This window comes from Garra rufa, chromosome 16 (genome assembly GCF_049309525.1).
Source record: "Garra rufa chromosome 16, GarRuf1.0, whole genome shotgun sequence".
Lineage (NCBI taxonomy): Eukaryota > Metazoa > Chordata > Actinopteri > Cypriniformes > Cyprinidae > Garra > Garra rufa.
In genome coordinates this window covers 3,579,100-3,594,380 of record NC_133376.1, presented here as the reverse complement: position 1 = coordinate 3,594,380, position 15,281 = coordinate 3,579,100, and the positions used below count along the sequence as shown (strand labels likewise).

Below are 15,281 nucleotides of genomic sequence, written 5' to 3'. Positions count from 1 at the left end.
AGCATATTGTGATAAAGTTCATTATTTTCTGTAATGTACTGATAAACATTACACTCAAAATAATAAATCGTTGGTGTAACTTAATATAATTATGACACATTTCCACGCATTTGAATTATGTTATCTCAGCTTAATCAAGGCAAATAGAACCCATAAGCAAAAATCATCTTCAGCCAATGAGGTCAAATTATTTTTGTTTTAATTGTCTTCTGAATTTAACTTGTACACAATTTTGTCTTGTTGAGCCAATTAATTGAAACCACTTAAATTTAAACAACCAGAAATATTTTAACTGAACGACCTATTTGTCTTTTAAACCAGCTTTTAATTACTGAGATTTCTGGCAAAATTTACTTACAAAGCAAATACTTAATGTGAATGTCTCAAATCTTTCTTTATTCAGTGTTCAAAGTGAAACAAAAAACAGCAATTACCGATCAGTACTAACCTACAATTTCAAGACAGATACAGATACAGATACAAAAATACAGTATTTCCAGAGTCAGTTTAAAGCAACTACAGCAGTAGTTTTAAGGTTTCAGGCAGGTTGACAAATATTTTTAGTCAAATAAAGAAAAACTACACAATAGAAATAGAGGAGAAACAATATTGCTATTGTATGCAATTTAATACAATGAAAATCAACCACTTTTAATGCAGATTTGGCAATTACTGCACCCAAGGGAAAAAACACCAATTTATGCTTGGTGTTGTGCTACAAAAGTCTAGAAATAAAACTAAGAAACCAACCACTGTCCAAAAAAATTAAAAGAGGATTACCAATACTGATATTGCATGTAACCAAATTAAATGACTAGACAACAGGAGAAAAAAAAGTCAATTTCTGCTCAGTGTTGAGCTACAACAAAATGGATCTAAGTCAACTTACTCCAACATCTTGTACTTCAGGGAATGCACTTTTGGTGAAAGTCTGTGTTCATCCAGGTTGAAGAACACTTTCTGGATTACCTCGAATGTACATTTGAGTTCTCGTGGGTAGTTAAGGTTCACAGCGTAAATGAGTCCGAAGCATGGCCATTTCTACAGCTGCATTCCTCAAAGAGCTGAGAACCTCAGTCCCTTCAATCACGACAACAACATCTACAGGCTGATCCACTGGGTTATGTCCCTCATGTCGAACAATGTAGATCCCCATTACTGTCTGCTTCATCACTTCTTTGGCACTCAACCAATTGCAATCCTGTGCAAAATCAACAAAATATGCAGCATTTGTATGACACCTAATCTTTAAGAACACAGTACAGGTAATATATGAAAGTGAAGTAGACGGAAGAGAAGCATTTGCTTACAGCATACTCCTTGAACATACATACATGGTCTTAATTCAAGTATGCACACAATGCTTTGAGGATGCATTCCCCTGACACATCTATGCTGTTATTCTCTGTATATTCTCAAATATACATATTTGTATGTCTTATATATAGATGACTTTTAAGGCTATTCCATGTTTGGAAAGCACACGGGCAACTCGCATAACAACATGGATAGCGCTGATTTCTGCCATAATGACCATGGCATAGCTTATAATGTTTTATCAATTTGTACCTGTTAGACTCTCATGCTCCACACTCCTTACAAAGCCACATTCAGATAGCTGGAAGAAAACCAAGCACAACAATCAATTAGGAAATTGTAAAACCACAGGTATCAAAATGTATCAGTATGTAAAATCTGATTTTGATTATACTATTATACATTTATATACTGTATTCCAAAACATGCATGTCCAAGTACCCATTAATAAAAAAGTTCCCTCTATTTCATGAAAGTAATAAAAGGTGTTTTAAAAATATCCATGAATTAATTAAAATTAAATAACATTAATTTGCCTAATACTACTTACCCAATGGGGAAAAAAACTGAAAGCCAAGAATGATTTGTTATGCTGCTCTTGTAAAACCTGTGAAAAGAAAACAAAAATGAATTAGAATGATATTTACTTAAATTGATAGTTATGATATTTTTTTAATGTATCAGAATGAAATGCATTTTTAAATAGATTCGGATGGTTTAGTTCTGCTACTGAAACCACTTTTCATGTCACTTTAAATTATAAATGAAACTTTCACTTTAAAAATTTGTGATCATACGTTCTATCAGGCTTCTCTCCAAACTCCGATTGTAAAGTGAAACATTATGTACTGTAAATTAGGGCTGCAGGATAATCATCGTGCGATATGTCACATTGAGCCGCATTTACAACGCAGAGCCGTTGATCAATGACGAGCCGCGCACCTGATGGAATTTACCGCTGATTACAGAACCGGCTTTACTGACGAGATGCGTATTATACATCGTACAATGATTATCCTGCAGCCCTAACTATAATGTACTGTAACAGAATACCGCTAGCAAACCATGTCCCTTTAGTGACCCGAAATAACGCGTAGACAAATCTTAGCAAATACCACGTTAATGTCTAAATATTCACATGAATGCAGGCATTTAAACGAATTAGCTATTTTTTCATTGCATAGCCTACATGTGATCCAAGTTCGTTTTAAATATAAAAATAAAGAGTCAATTATCTGCTTAAATACAATACTAGGACTGTTTTGAACAATTTTTAATAACTATCAGCACAATATAGACAAGGATGGTAAGAGATTTTTGGACTTACTGATTTCACACAACTCCACATTAATGGCGTTGGCTGAAGCGGTCACCGGAAGTTCCTGTCTTCTGAGCATGCGCAAAAGAAGTAGTTGACTCGGCTCAATTCCTTTTTGTAGTTTCAGCAAAAATTAATTGAGCTCATTTAATTTCCCCTGGATTTAGTTTCGATTGATTTGAAATAACTGTGTATATCCCTTAAACTGATTCATTTTATTTGTTTCAATATACTCTATTTATTTTAATCAAACAACACACATATTTCATTTTTTTTTTTAGTGTAGACTTTCATATATTTTAGATTCATTACACAACAACTGAAGTAGTTCAAGCCTTTTATTGTTTTAATATTGATGATTTTGCACGTAACATTAACATTAGGTTAAGCAGAAGGTTGTATGCTTGTTTAGGCACCAAATTCTGAATGGGCTATTTTTTTTTTACCCGAATTGACCTTAACAGTCGATCGCCACGTGAATTCCAAACTGATCCTGACCAACATTCTCAAAACATCCTCAAAATGTTGCAGTTGCAATCGTTTCGTTAACACCACATTACGACAACATGCTATAAAAACATTCCGGTATATAAGACCCCGATTATATCCTTAAAACGGTTTGCTAATGTGTGTGATTTTTAATGTAGGCTAATGTATACTTTAATTTAAAAAGTCGGTTGAGTCTGAATTTCGATCAGATACTCTAAGATATTTAAAAAAAGCCATTTTATGCTTCTGTTGTCTGTGACATCATAGAACTCTAACGTTACACTGAGAAAAATGATAAATACATAAAAAAATAGCATTAACTTACCTTTTCGCAGAAAAGAACAATAATCTCTGTCGCTAGACTCGGATTGGCGAGGTTCCGTGCTTCCAAACGGTTATTTCCATAAGAGTTCCAGGCAATTTAATCACAGTTCGAAATTAATGCGCTACCTTCCTTGAATATGCTCGCGCATGTATACACAAATACATTTTAAACTTACGCTTGTTCTTCGTCTCCACTTCTTGTATTCAAATTGTACACAAGTAATAATAATAATAATGCTAACACCAATAAAGCAGTATAATATTAATAAAATGCATTATTAATATTATTAATGCTTTTACTAATGTATTTGTCATTTATTTGGGCATTTAATTCAATTTAACTAATACTTGTTACTGTTGTTGTAATATTAATTATATAAATGTTGGCTATGCAGTGCATAGTTTTAAGGTTTAGTTAAAGGCTTAGTTGAAGGCTTCTTATCACACTTTTTTTTTCTTCAAGAAATCCAAACCATATCAATTTTACTATTAGGACTGTATGCAATAACATATGAAAAAATAAAAACATCTGTAATACTTCAAATCAAGAAATCTACAATTTTTTTAAGTAATTTCAATTATAAGTTTTATTTATTTATTTTCCTTTCAACAGATAAACGGACATAAAAACAATGTAACTGATACCTCATTATCCTCGGAACATCCTCCAAATGATGCATGTCAAAAGTTGTAGTTTTATTAATGCATCATATTACAAGAACATATATAAAAAAAAAAAACATTAGGCCATCTCAGGCCTCAATGATCTTCTCATAACATTCTCCTGATGTGGCTGAGAGAATGTTCCTCTAATATTATCTTGAAACATTGTAGAAATGTTTTACTGACAACATTATTGAATCTGTTACATCAACAACATCCTCAAAACATCATCAGATTGTTAGAGGTCAAATGTTCCAGTTTTGTTATTATGTCATATTACCAGAACGTTTTCTAAAAACATTACACAAACTAAGGCCTCAATGATCTTCTCATAACATTCTCCTGATGTTACTGAGAGAATGTTCCTCCAATATTATCTTCAAACATTGTAGAAATGTTTTACTGACAACCAGTGGCGGCTCCTGACAAATATCTCTGGGGGGGGCAACTGTTCCGATGATGGTAAAGATAACCGCTTTAATGGGTAAAATTATGATAAAATTCAGATAGCAAACTTTACAACATTACATTACATTGTTTGATTTGGTTTCCCTGTTCCTAGATGGCAACATCAGGCATGAATTGTACAAACTGTACTGTATTTTGAATAGCTATATTAAATTTATCGCAATGGTCTCAAATACACTGAAACACTTCCACCATGGCCATCAAGAGACACATCAACTAGTTTGCCCTCTAAGAGTAAAAAAAAAGCAATACTGCTTTACAATTAAAGACTTTTTATTTCTTATATTTCACGAGTTCCCACTTACATATAATTAGCTGGAGTATGTAAGCATGTTTGGCGTGCTGTCCGGGGAAGGGCTCCGAGCTCGGGAATGGCCCGAACCTAGAGTACCCCCCCCCCCCATGTATATGTGTAGAAGGAACTCGGAGTGAGGAGATGGGGTGGTGGAGGGATGCTGATAATCCGTCAAATGGGTAGAGGTGAGTCGGCTGTATTTATGCATGATGTAGATTGGCTTGAGTGAGTTCCAGCTGTGTTAATTAGGCTAAGTATCTGACGTGCTCCTCCCGAACTTTGCTTTAAGAAGCATCATTTCACGAGTTCCCACTTACATATAATTAGCTGGAGTATGTAAGCATGTTTGGCGTGCTGTCCGGGGAAGGGCTCCGAGCTCGGGAATGGCCCGAACCTAGAGTACCCCCCAATAAGCAATGGAGTGTAGGACAGCCGCCAGAAAGAGGACCCCCCCAAGCGCTGAGATCTGGCGGGGGCTGTTGTTTGGGAGAAGATGTTTGGTTAGCTGGCCGGGTGAGCCTTTCGTACTCTGATGGGAGAGGTTTTTTGTATCAGGTCGAAAGGCTCTACCGGCTGCTTTGTATGGATTACGGGATTTAGGGCGTCCGGTCGGGAGAGCTCAACCGATACTCAACGGGATGCACACGGCGTTGGAACGGGTGAGCCCTACCGGCCGAAGGAGGAGCAGCGTGGTTGGGGCCCGATCAGGAGAACCCGGGTTGCCTTGGCCGGAGCAGCTTACGATGTTGGCATGAGGGCTCTACTGGTCGATCGGCCCCTATTGGTGCTGACCGAGAGGACCCATGAAGCCTCCGACGGGAGATCAAGACTCAGAACGTCAGACGAGTGGGTCTTCTCGGTTTGGCAGGTAAAAAGGTTTTGGGACGCCTGGTGCGGGCGACTCTCGCGACATACGATGGGAGACCAAGGCAAACGGCATCGCATGGATAAGTCTCGCTTGCAGGCGCCAAGTAAGTAACCCGACCGGGAGAACTCTTGCCGACGTCCGACGGGAGACCAAGGCTCGCGACATCGGACGGGTAAGCCTCGCCGGCCGGGGAGGCAGAAAGGAAAACCCGACTGGGAGGGCTCTCGCCAAGCATGCGAGGGGAGATCAGGACTCAGAACCTCGAATGGGTAAGCCTCGCCAGGTGGGGGGAAAAGATGTGAAGTTGGCCTGAAGGGGCTCAGATAGTGTCCGGCGGGAGGCGGAGACTTGTGGAGTCGGACGGTTGAGTCTCGCCGACCGTCGGACAGAACGGAAAAATGGCAAGGTCGGTTTGGCTCTCGCAGCGTCCGATAGGAGACCAATGCTCACGGCATCGGACGGGTAGGCCCCGCCGACTGTAGGGAAGAAAAGTGCAGTTGACCGGGCGGGGGCCCCTGCGGCGTCCGACGGGAGACCAATGCTCACGGCATCGGACGGGTAGGCCCCGCCGACTATGGTGTCGAAAAGGTTAGGTGTCCGACCTGGGGGCCCCTGCGCGTCCGACGGGAGACCAATGCTCACGGCATCGGACGGGTGGGCCCCGCAGGACGTGGGACGGAAAGGTAAGTTGTGGTCGGGGGCTCCTGGGGTGTCTGACGGGAGGCCAATGCTCACGGCATCAGACGGGAATACCTCGGCGACCGAAGTGAGGAAAAGGTCAGGGATGGAAAGGTTTTTTTTTTTTTTTTTTTGGTAGTTGAAGGAAAACATTTACGAGCGGAAAGGCTCTCGCAGGGTCTGACGTGAGTTTAATACTCGCGGCTTCAGACAGGTACGTTTCGCCGGTAGTTGAGAGTCGAAAGAGAAACATATTTGCACCACCGGGACGCTCTAGCAGCATCTGACAGGGAGTTCGATACTCAATTTGAGTTGTCTAAAAAGGGGTTGATGCTTTGAGGATTACTTTACGTAAAATGTTTGCCAAATCCAAAAGAAAATCTTGGTGCTGCTTGCATCTGAAAGTTAGGTATATGACATAGGCTTCTTGTGTTAACGTACCCTAAATAAGTGCCATGGTTCTGGATGGATGGCATAGCTTTAAAAGCTGAGGTGATGTCGACTTTTGCCAGTGTGAAGACCCATGATTTAACGAATTGGTTGCACGATCAATGTCCTACTATTGTGAGAGAATTCGTGAAGAGGATTTTTTTTTTTTTTTTTTTTTTTTTTTGGCGACAATCCTTGGAAACAGGGAGTTATGCGGAGCTGACAGATAGACTAGAGGGCATTTCGTACCCAAGAATTATGCTAGTAGCCACTTCGATTGGCTAATGTGAAACCCTCATTTAATTCATGCCACCTACGGGGGAAATGCTGGTTATTTGTGAAATGACTGAATGTAATGATAAATTCGGAAGAGTGCCAGCTTTGATGTCCGCATCCAAAGATTTGCAATTCCAACATGTCTGTTGTAAAGAAATGGCCAAATATTAAAGATTAAGTGGTAATTTCAATTGAATGTGATTTAGTCAAACGAAAATGAAATTGCACGGTGACATGTAAAAACAATCGTCAGCTCATTGGTGCTCTACGGTCTGCTACAGGAGTTGGAGGCCACTGAAAAGAAAAAAGGGGTTATTAGTAGTTGCAGGAAAAAGGCTGAGATTTGTGGGCCTGTGTTGCAAGCAGAGGCAGCCTCACGCTGGCTTGATCTGTGGGCCACGGGATGGGAGTCTGGAAGAACCCGTGTAGCCTGCATTGCTAGCAGAGGCAGCATCACGGTAGTGTTTGCTACAGGAGCTGGAGGCCGCGTCATTCCATAGACTTACATTCATATGTGAATGGATAAGACTGGAAGCACGATCTTGCAAGAGAAATTGCTGCATTCTTAAGTTCAAGCTTTGTGAACTTAGAATAAAAACACATTTAAAACCGCGTGCTGTGGGAAGGTGGGGCGGGTAGATTGTATGTTGCAGTATGGTAGTGTTACCAATTGGACAAATTGTTACCAGATTTTGCAACTTCTCAGATTACCTTAGCGACGTCTTTTCCAAAGCACATAGCAACATATTTAGTAGGGCTGGGTAAAAAATATTGATTCTCCGATTTTAATCGATCTTCAGTTGAATGCAACTATATCCATTCGGGAAATCCCCGAATCTATTCTTAATGCACGTGCTTCACGTAAGAGGATATGAATATTCACCTCTCGTCCTGAAGGTGTCACTAGTGTTCCTGCTGAGAGAGTTTTCTCAACCGCTGGTGATCTAATCACAGTGCAAAGGAGCTGCCTTAGATCAGATCAGAACATGTTGATCAGCTGCTTCTTTTGCAGAAAAATGATTAGGCTGTAATTAAGAACTGTTAGTTTTATGGACAGTTAGAATGTTTTGTATAAGCAGACAAAGGCTTTATGATGGGCCTGTTTTGAGTGTTTTGAATTTAGAAAAAAAGTTTTATTTCTTAAACATGTTTGAAGTTCTTAATAGATTTCACTGTTGCACATTTACATTTTTTTTTTTTTTTTTTTTTAACAGTAATGTGCATTTGCAGTTTGTTTACATGGTGTACAATGGATGCACATATTTATGACTTCTTGTTACAGTGTTCATTTAAAATAAAAGTCGTTTAAAATAACAACTGTGTGCACCCTATTATTAATGTAGATGTGTATTTCAGTAATAAACTTAAGTAGGAGAGTTTCAGTTACCAACATTTATATCAAAATATGGATCACATGTCTACAAAACTAACATTTTAAATGAAATAGATATCAAAACGAATCGAAACCATAAAAATAAGAATCGAATCGCCAAATTGGTGACAATACCCAGCCCTAATATTTAGTGAAATATCCTATCATTGTAAAAAATTTAGCAACTTCAGGCATGCTTTGAAAATAAGATGCTAAAAAGACATTTTCCTCTTAACCATGCAAAGTAATAAGTGTTGAAAAGCTAGCCTAGTGGCACATCCGCTAGAGACTTGGAGAGAGGTGCTTGCAATATGCACATCACGAGTGCTTAGTTGCACTTGCTCTGTTTATTTATTTATTTATTTTTATTTTAATATTTATTTATAGTCATTTAGGCAAACACTTATTTCTCGAAAATCGATCTTTTGTCAGATTATGAGTGAAATGTGTAATTTAAAATTAAAAATAAAAATAATATTAATTCAGAAACTGAGTAATTTGTTGTGTTTTACGGAGTTTCTTCAATCCTAGGTACAAAAATTACATTGACATCATTTTATGTCACGACATCGTTTAAAAGCCTTTAGCAAAAAATGACCTACCTTTGCAACTGTTTCTAAAATTTATTTGCAACACGACCTGTGTCTCTAGCGGAGACGTCTTCAGGCTATAGTGTCTGCTACGAGAGCTGCATTCGATGCTGTGGCCGGGAGAGCCACGTTAAATGGTTGAGCCAAAGCGGGCAGTGAGTGGCTTTGGTGCGATGAGATCTGGGGCGCGGCCCGGGCTCGTTGAAGGCCTGCCGGTGAGACCCAGTGCACGAGCCGGGTCTAATGCGGGGCGGTGGTGGTATCGAACGAGGGGAGTACGGGGCTTTGCGAGTTTGCTGGAAATATTGGCTGCCCTGCTGGAGTGGATTTAAGAGTGAGGTTGGCTGATTGAAGGGAAACGAATAACTAAGATCGTACGGATTCACTTTGTTTATCCTCCGCGAGGACGGTGCGTCGGAATTGATCAGCGTTTGCCTCAGGCATTAAAAACGATCCACTTTCCGATCGGAGGAATTGTTGGCCCGGCCGGATGACAAGAGGATGCCGGGGAAGAAGTTTGGAAGTGACGCCGGTGGGGGCGAGATTACATTTTAAGGGCTTTGGTGAGAGCGTGCGTGGCTGGTCAAGCAGAGACCGCGATGAATCCTGTAAATCCTGGGAAAGATCTGTGATGTCATGGCAAAAGGTGCAAACCGAATGCTGATAATCCGTCAAATGGGTAGAGGTGAGTCGGCTGTATTTATGCATGATGTAGATTGGCTTGAGTGAGTTCCAGCTGTGTTAATTAGGCTAAGTATCTGACGTGCTCCTCCCGAACTTTGCTTTAAGAAGCATCATTAAAACTGTAATTAATCAAATCTTTTCAGAACATATTCAGTATAAATTTGGCTGCCAATATGCAATGAATACAGCTATTTAAAATTCAACATTTGAAGAATACAACTTCAAAATAGACAGACATGTAGATGATTGTGAAAGATTTTTTATTCAGTATAATGTTTTACGTGGAAAGTTCGGTTTTCTTTTAGCTGAGGGAATTTTTATTTTATAACAAGTTATAAAAATAACGTTACAATAATGACACTGGCATAAAAGTAACGTTCAACTTTCCACTTTATAAAAGTCCCAAAGTGTCACACTAAATTGGACAAACGAGTCAAAAAACACGTATAATAGGTGGATCTGGCAACAAACGGAGGCTGCTGCACCCGCGCTCTCACTCAACGCGTTCTCAAGCCCTGTTCACTGCAGCTTCTCGCAGCAACATGAATTGCAAACACTTATGTGATATGAGGTGGTTTAAACGGCTAAATAATCATTCAAAGAGCTTGACATTTTATTTTTGAATATAAAAAAATGACAGAGGTCCGGACCTCGGTGACCTCAGCTGGCTACGACCGTGATAACACAATGCACCATTTAATAACACACATCACTTTTATTGAAATTTTGCTCGCCTCTCTTTTAAGCAGGCAAAGTGATCAATTACCCTCTCATTAAAATCAGGCATGTTCCTCACAAGTTCCCTCTCCATTGAAAGCATGGCCAATGCATTCAGACGTCTCGCTACGCGTGCGTGCTGTACATCTTCGAGCACGCATCAGTGCGTATTACGAAATCACGTTGGGGCGAGCCCTCCCGGTGCCCATTGAAATGCATTGTAGGGTTCAAAATGTGAAAAAAAAAATCTCACAATATAACTCTATGAGACCGGCTGGGGCGATTTTCAATCTGACTGAGAAAGTGGGTACCGATTTGTTTCATTTCCATGGAAAAAAATACTTGCTGGTAGTGGATTACTTTTCTAATTTTCCAGAAATAGCTCACTATTTTGCTGCTCACTATGATTTTTAACATGTGACTTCAAGTCCCCATCGTGCTCAGTCTAACGGGAAAGCAGAAAATAAGTGCATATTGTGAAGCAATTGCTCAAAAAAAGCATCAGAAGGCAAGTCAGATCCATATCTCGCTCTTCTGAGCTATCGGGCAACACCTCTTGAGCTTGGTGCATCTTCTGCAGAGCCCTTAATGAATCGTAAGATAAGAATGAAGAATTAACACAAAACAAAACAAGATGAGCAGTACAACTGTAAGGCTCAAACAGAAAGCTCTTCAAAAGAGACAGAAGACAAACTATGATAAACAAGCAAAAATGCTGAAAGTGAATGAAGAATGACATTGTGAGAGTGGATGCAAACTGCTGGGACAAGAAAGCTGTTGGAAGAAGTAAATCCAAGATCATATGTTGTCAAAACAGAGAATGGACAAATTCTAAGGAGAAATCGCAGAAGTCTCCTGAAGATGCAAGAAACAAACAAAACACTGGCTGACAAGAAAGGAGAAGACATTCTGGTCTCACCTGAAGAACAAGTACCACCAAGCACGCTGTCTTCGTCCTCATCTTCAATTCCCCTGGATAATGGTGTTTGGTCAAAAATGTTCAAAATCCAGTTTAGATGCTGTTTAGAGTGTAACAAGCTTACTCAACACAGCGTGCGGCTGTTGCTCATACCTGTGTTCGATGGCAGGTAAAGATCATGCAAGCAGTCCAGCAGACAAGCAAGATGGAAGGCGTGCAGACATGCAGGCAGGAGGAGGAGGTTACCAGCAGGCAGGCAAGCAGATAGCACTCAGTGTAGCAATAATCCAAAGGGAAAGGGGTATTCTAAATGAAATGTTCAAATTAAGCTATGAAGCCTTGAAATGGTCAAGTGTTAAAGTGTTCAACGTCAAGATTCAAGCTACAAGTTTCAAGATACAAGTTTCAAGCTGTAAAAAACTATTTGTGTCCAGCATCTTCCATTAGGTGCGTTCGAGATGCACTACACTAGCCTGCCACCGGCTGGCGAGAGGAGTAAAGAGACGGCCGTCAGGTCGGACACTTATAGGTTTCCGTAGTGTGCTGAAACATTTTTCTTAGCAGTATACTTTAATTTTAACTCTTATACAATAAGAATATATGTTTACCATATCGCCTAATCTTCATTTTCATCATTAATGTTTTGTTTGAATATCAGATATTCGATAAAAATATTGATTACATACAGGAACCTTTTTAAGAAAAAACAGGCAGCACACGTCGTGCTTGTCATCACATAATCTGACCAATGAGAATAAAGTGTGTCGTCATCAAGGCTTTCGCAGCCGATTTTGAGCAACTGCAGCGCCTGACCTCTGCGACTGCTCTCGTTTTGCTCTCACGGTACTTTGATGGCACACGTGATCGAAAGGCGGCTGCAGCGCCGATCAAAGTCGGACAAATGATCTTACCAGAATGCATTGTTTTGTAAGGCGGCAGCCAATTTCTGGCGGCGCCACATGAAGTAGAACGCACCTGTTGTCTAACCAAGACTGACTAAACCACATGCAAGACGACATCTTGAAGTGAACAGGTGACCTAAGAGCATGTCAAAATAAAAGCTCCAACAAAACTAATAACTCTCAAACAAACTAAGAGTCTTTCAGTTCAATAGGATTTAAATTAAATTTGGCTCCTACAAACGGTCAGTCTGCAGAAACCAATGACTCTCCAATGCTAAGAAGATCATCACGTATCATAAAGAAACCTGATTGCCTTAATTTGTAAATGATTATGTGTAGTTACATTTAAAAAGCAGTAAACAAATGCTTTATTTATTTTATTTGTTTTAAATGCCTCTTTAGTGACAATTTAATAATTCCTTTTAATATTATCATAATACAATTTAATATTACCTCTGTTGTTTATGCACGACAGCTTATATTTAGTTTTGAAGAAAAGGGGGTGTAGTGATTACTGTTATTGTCCTCTAGATGGCAGTAGTGCTGAACGAAACATAAGAGTAACAGGTCAGAAGCCTACACTGTGGTTGAATGTTTTAGTGCTGACCAGTAAAGAGGCTACACGCCAGTTCAAACATTTAATTTCCAGAGTGTTTATTCAACAAACAGCACAGAGGGGATCTGCAACTAAGTTATCAAAGGCCAAGTACTCGCAGCCAGAAGAGATAACAGCGGTGATTAATATTTTGGATCTTAATCTTTAAGATGACTGCAAATCAGTGTTGTTCAAAGGATTTCTTTAGCTCCAATTTATTTAAAGGAACGTTCCAAACCATGGTAGATCTTTTTAGATTTTACCGCAGTTTACATTTAAAAGTGTGGTATCACCAAAAATCAAGTTCAGCAGTCATTCCCAATGTTAAAGAGTCTGAAATATCAAGCTCTTTTCATCCAAAGTCCACTTTTGTTCCTATTAACAATAATCCTACACTGAATACATTTACTAAAAAAGTGTCTTTTGAGGTGCAAAGAATTTCTCAGACCAAAGGAACTCACCAGTACAATCTCACAAGAGTCAAAGAGATGCATTGGACTGGTTCTCCACCAGAGATGATGTGGAAATAAAAGATGCTGACAAAGGAGGTGTGGTGTGTGTATGGATTAAAGACAAATATATAATGAAAGCTAAACAACAATTGAACAATACTTCTTATTACTCCCTGCTGTCTTCTGATCCATTAGATAATATGAAGAGAGAGATAATGATTGACCAATAAATGAAAATTGGATTTCACAGAAGGAATATGACTATCTGGTAGGCCACAACCCAGTGTTACCGGTGCAGAATCTCTTTACAGTAATATAGTGCATGATGAAGGTCTGGAATCTTTGAGACATTATTTAAAATCATCGCTCAAAAGACGCTCTTCCTCCCAGTGATTTGATTTCATTGTGTGATTGACAGAATGGACTATGGAAAATAATGTTGTCGTTTTGTTTGAAGACTTATTCGCAGCGAGCAAGAGTTGCTGGACCTCTATGCTTATATCAATTCAAGTAATGAAAATTTTAGATGCACAAGAGAATCTTCATACTTCTGTCTATAGATAACATACTGATCGAAACACCATTCTACATGGAGAAAGTTTTCATCCTCCATAGCTAATTAAGAATATTCTGTTTGGCCAGTTTCAGAGATTGAGACAGATATGTGATTCAGACGAGGATTTTGAGGTGCAATCTACTATTTTGACAGAACGTTTTCAGTCGAGTCACTGAAGAGGGATGAATTGTTGAACAAAAAACAGAAATGTGTAGGCTCTGATAACAAGTTTTGTCACACAATATTGTAAAGAAGCGACACGAAACAAATGGATTATTCAAAGGAATTAAAATATTTTACAAGTTGATGAGTCTCTTAGAGACATTAAAAAAAAACTGGCCTTAGTTTTAAACATGCTCCAACAATACAGAACAAATTGGTAAGGAGTTTTCTTCCAGCTTCAAAACAGGAAACATGGCTAAGACAGCCAAAAGGAAACTTTAGCTGTGGTAACTGTAATTGTTGCATAAATATGGTCCGGACTAATACTTTTGAGGACAAAAGAAAAAGGAGGAGATTTAAGATCACAGATCTCATTAACTGCAACTCTACATGTCATTTATAGGTTGGAATGTCTGTGCAGTTGTTTTTATGTGGGACTTACTAAGAGGAGGTTATGATAGAGAGCCTGAACACAGGTATGGAGTACAGACCAGTAACATGAATTATCTAATGGAAAAACATTATATACAGGCCAAGCATGGTAGTGATAGTAATTTGAAGGTCATTGGGATTGAACATGTGACAGTAAAATAGTAGTGTTACGGAAGCAAACGGACAAACAAGGTAAGTGAATATTATAAAGTTTATTTTAACAGCAGAGCAACAGATGAAGATTGATGTGCAGAAATGGGTAAGTATCACAGTTCTTGAGTTGAATGTTGGTTGTTTCCTTTGCAGAAACGGCAGGAGATGAACATGAACATCGACGCACACACCAGATGTTGATAGCAGACTGACTTACGGCACACACACCGCTGACTGTGAACGGATGAACTGGACAGACTTGAACAGAAGGGAGATCAGGTAAGTAAACTTTGTGAAAACATAGAGGTAATTACAATGAGTCCACTTTATAGGAAAGAGCCCAGACAAAGACTGATGAGAGGTGTGTGCTTTTATAGTTAGCGTGGTTGATGAGGTGCAGGTGTGTGCAATCAAAAGTCAGGTGACTGTGATCGTTGTGTGTGAGTGGTGGAAGAGCCTGGCCAATCCGTGACAAGTAGAGGTGGAGATAGACACAGGCTGTATCCGAAATCGTCCCCTATACCCTCAAATAGGGCACTATTTGAGGGGACAGCCATTTTAAGTGGTGTTCGAAACCATAGTGGACGTTCCCGAGTGCACTCATTCAATCCCACAATGCACC

General features: G+C 39.4%; 1 long non-coding RNA gene and 1 pseudogene across 1 annotated transcript; one reads left to right on the top strand and one right to left on the bottom strand.

Annotated features, from left to right (window-relative positions):
* Nucleotides 1-15,281, top strand: part of LOC141289003 (cyclic nucleotide-gated channel alpha-2-like) — a 61,937-nt pseudogene that overhangs the window by 2,896 nt on the left and 43,760 nt on the right.
* On the bottom strand, nucleotides 512-1,924 carry LOC141288759 (uncharacterized). The gene is made up of 3 exons (XR_012339735.1): nucleotides 1,868-1,924; nucleotides 1,570-1,618; nucleotides 512-1,201 (listed from the first exon to the last, which is right to left on the bottom strand). It is a non-coding gene; the product is annotated as an uncharacterized lncRNA (long non-coding RNA).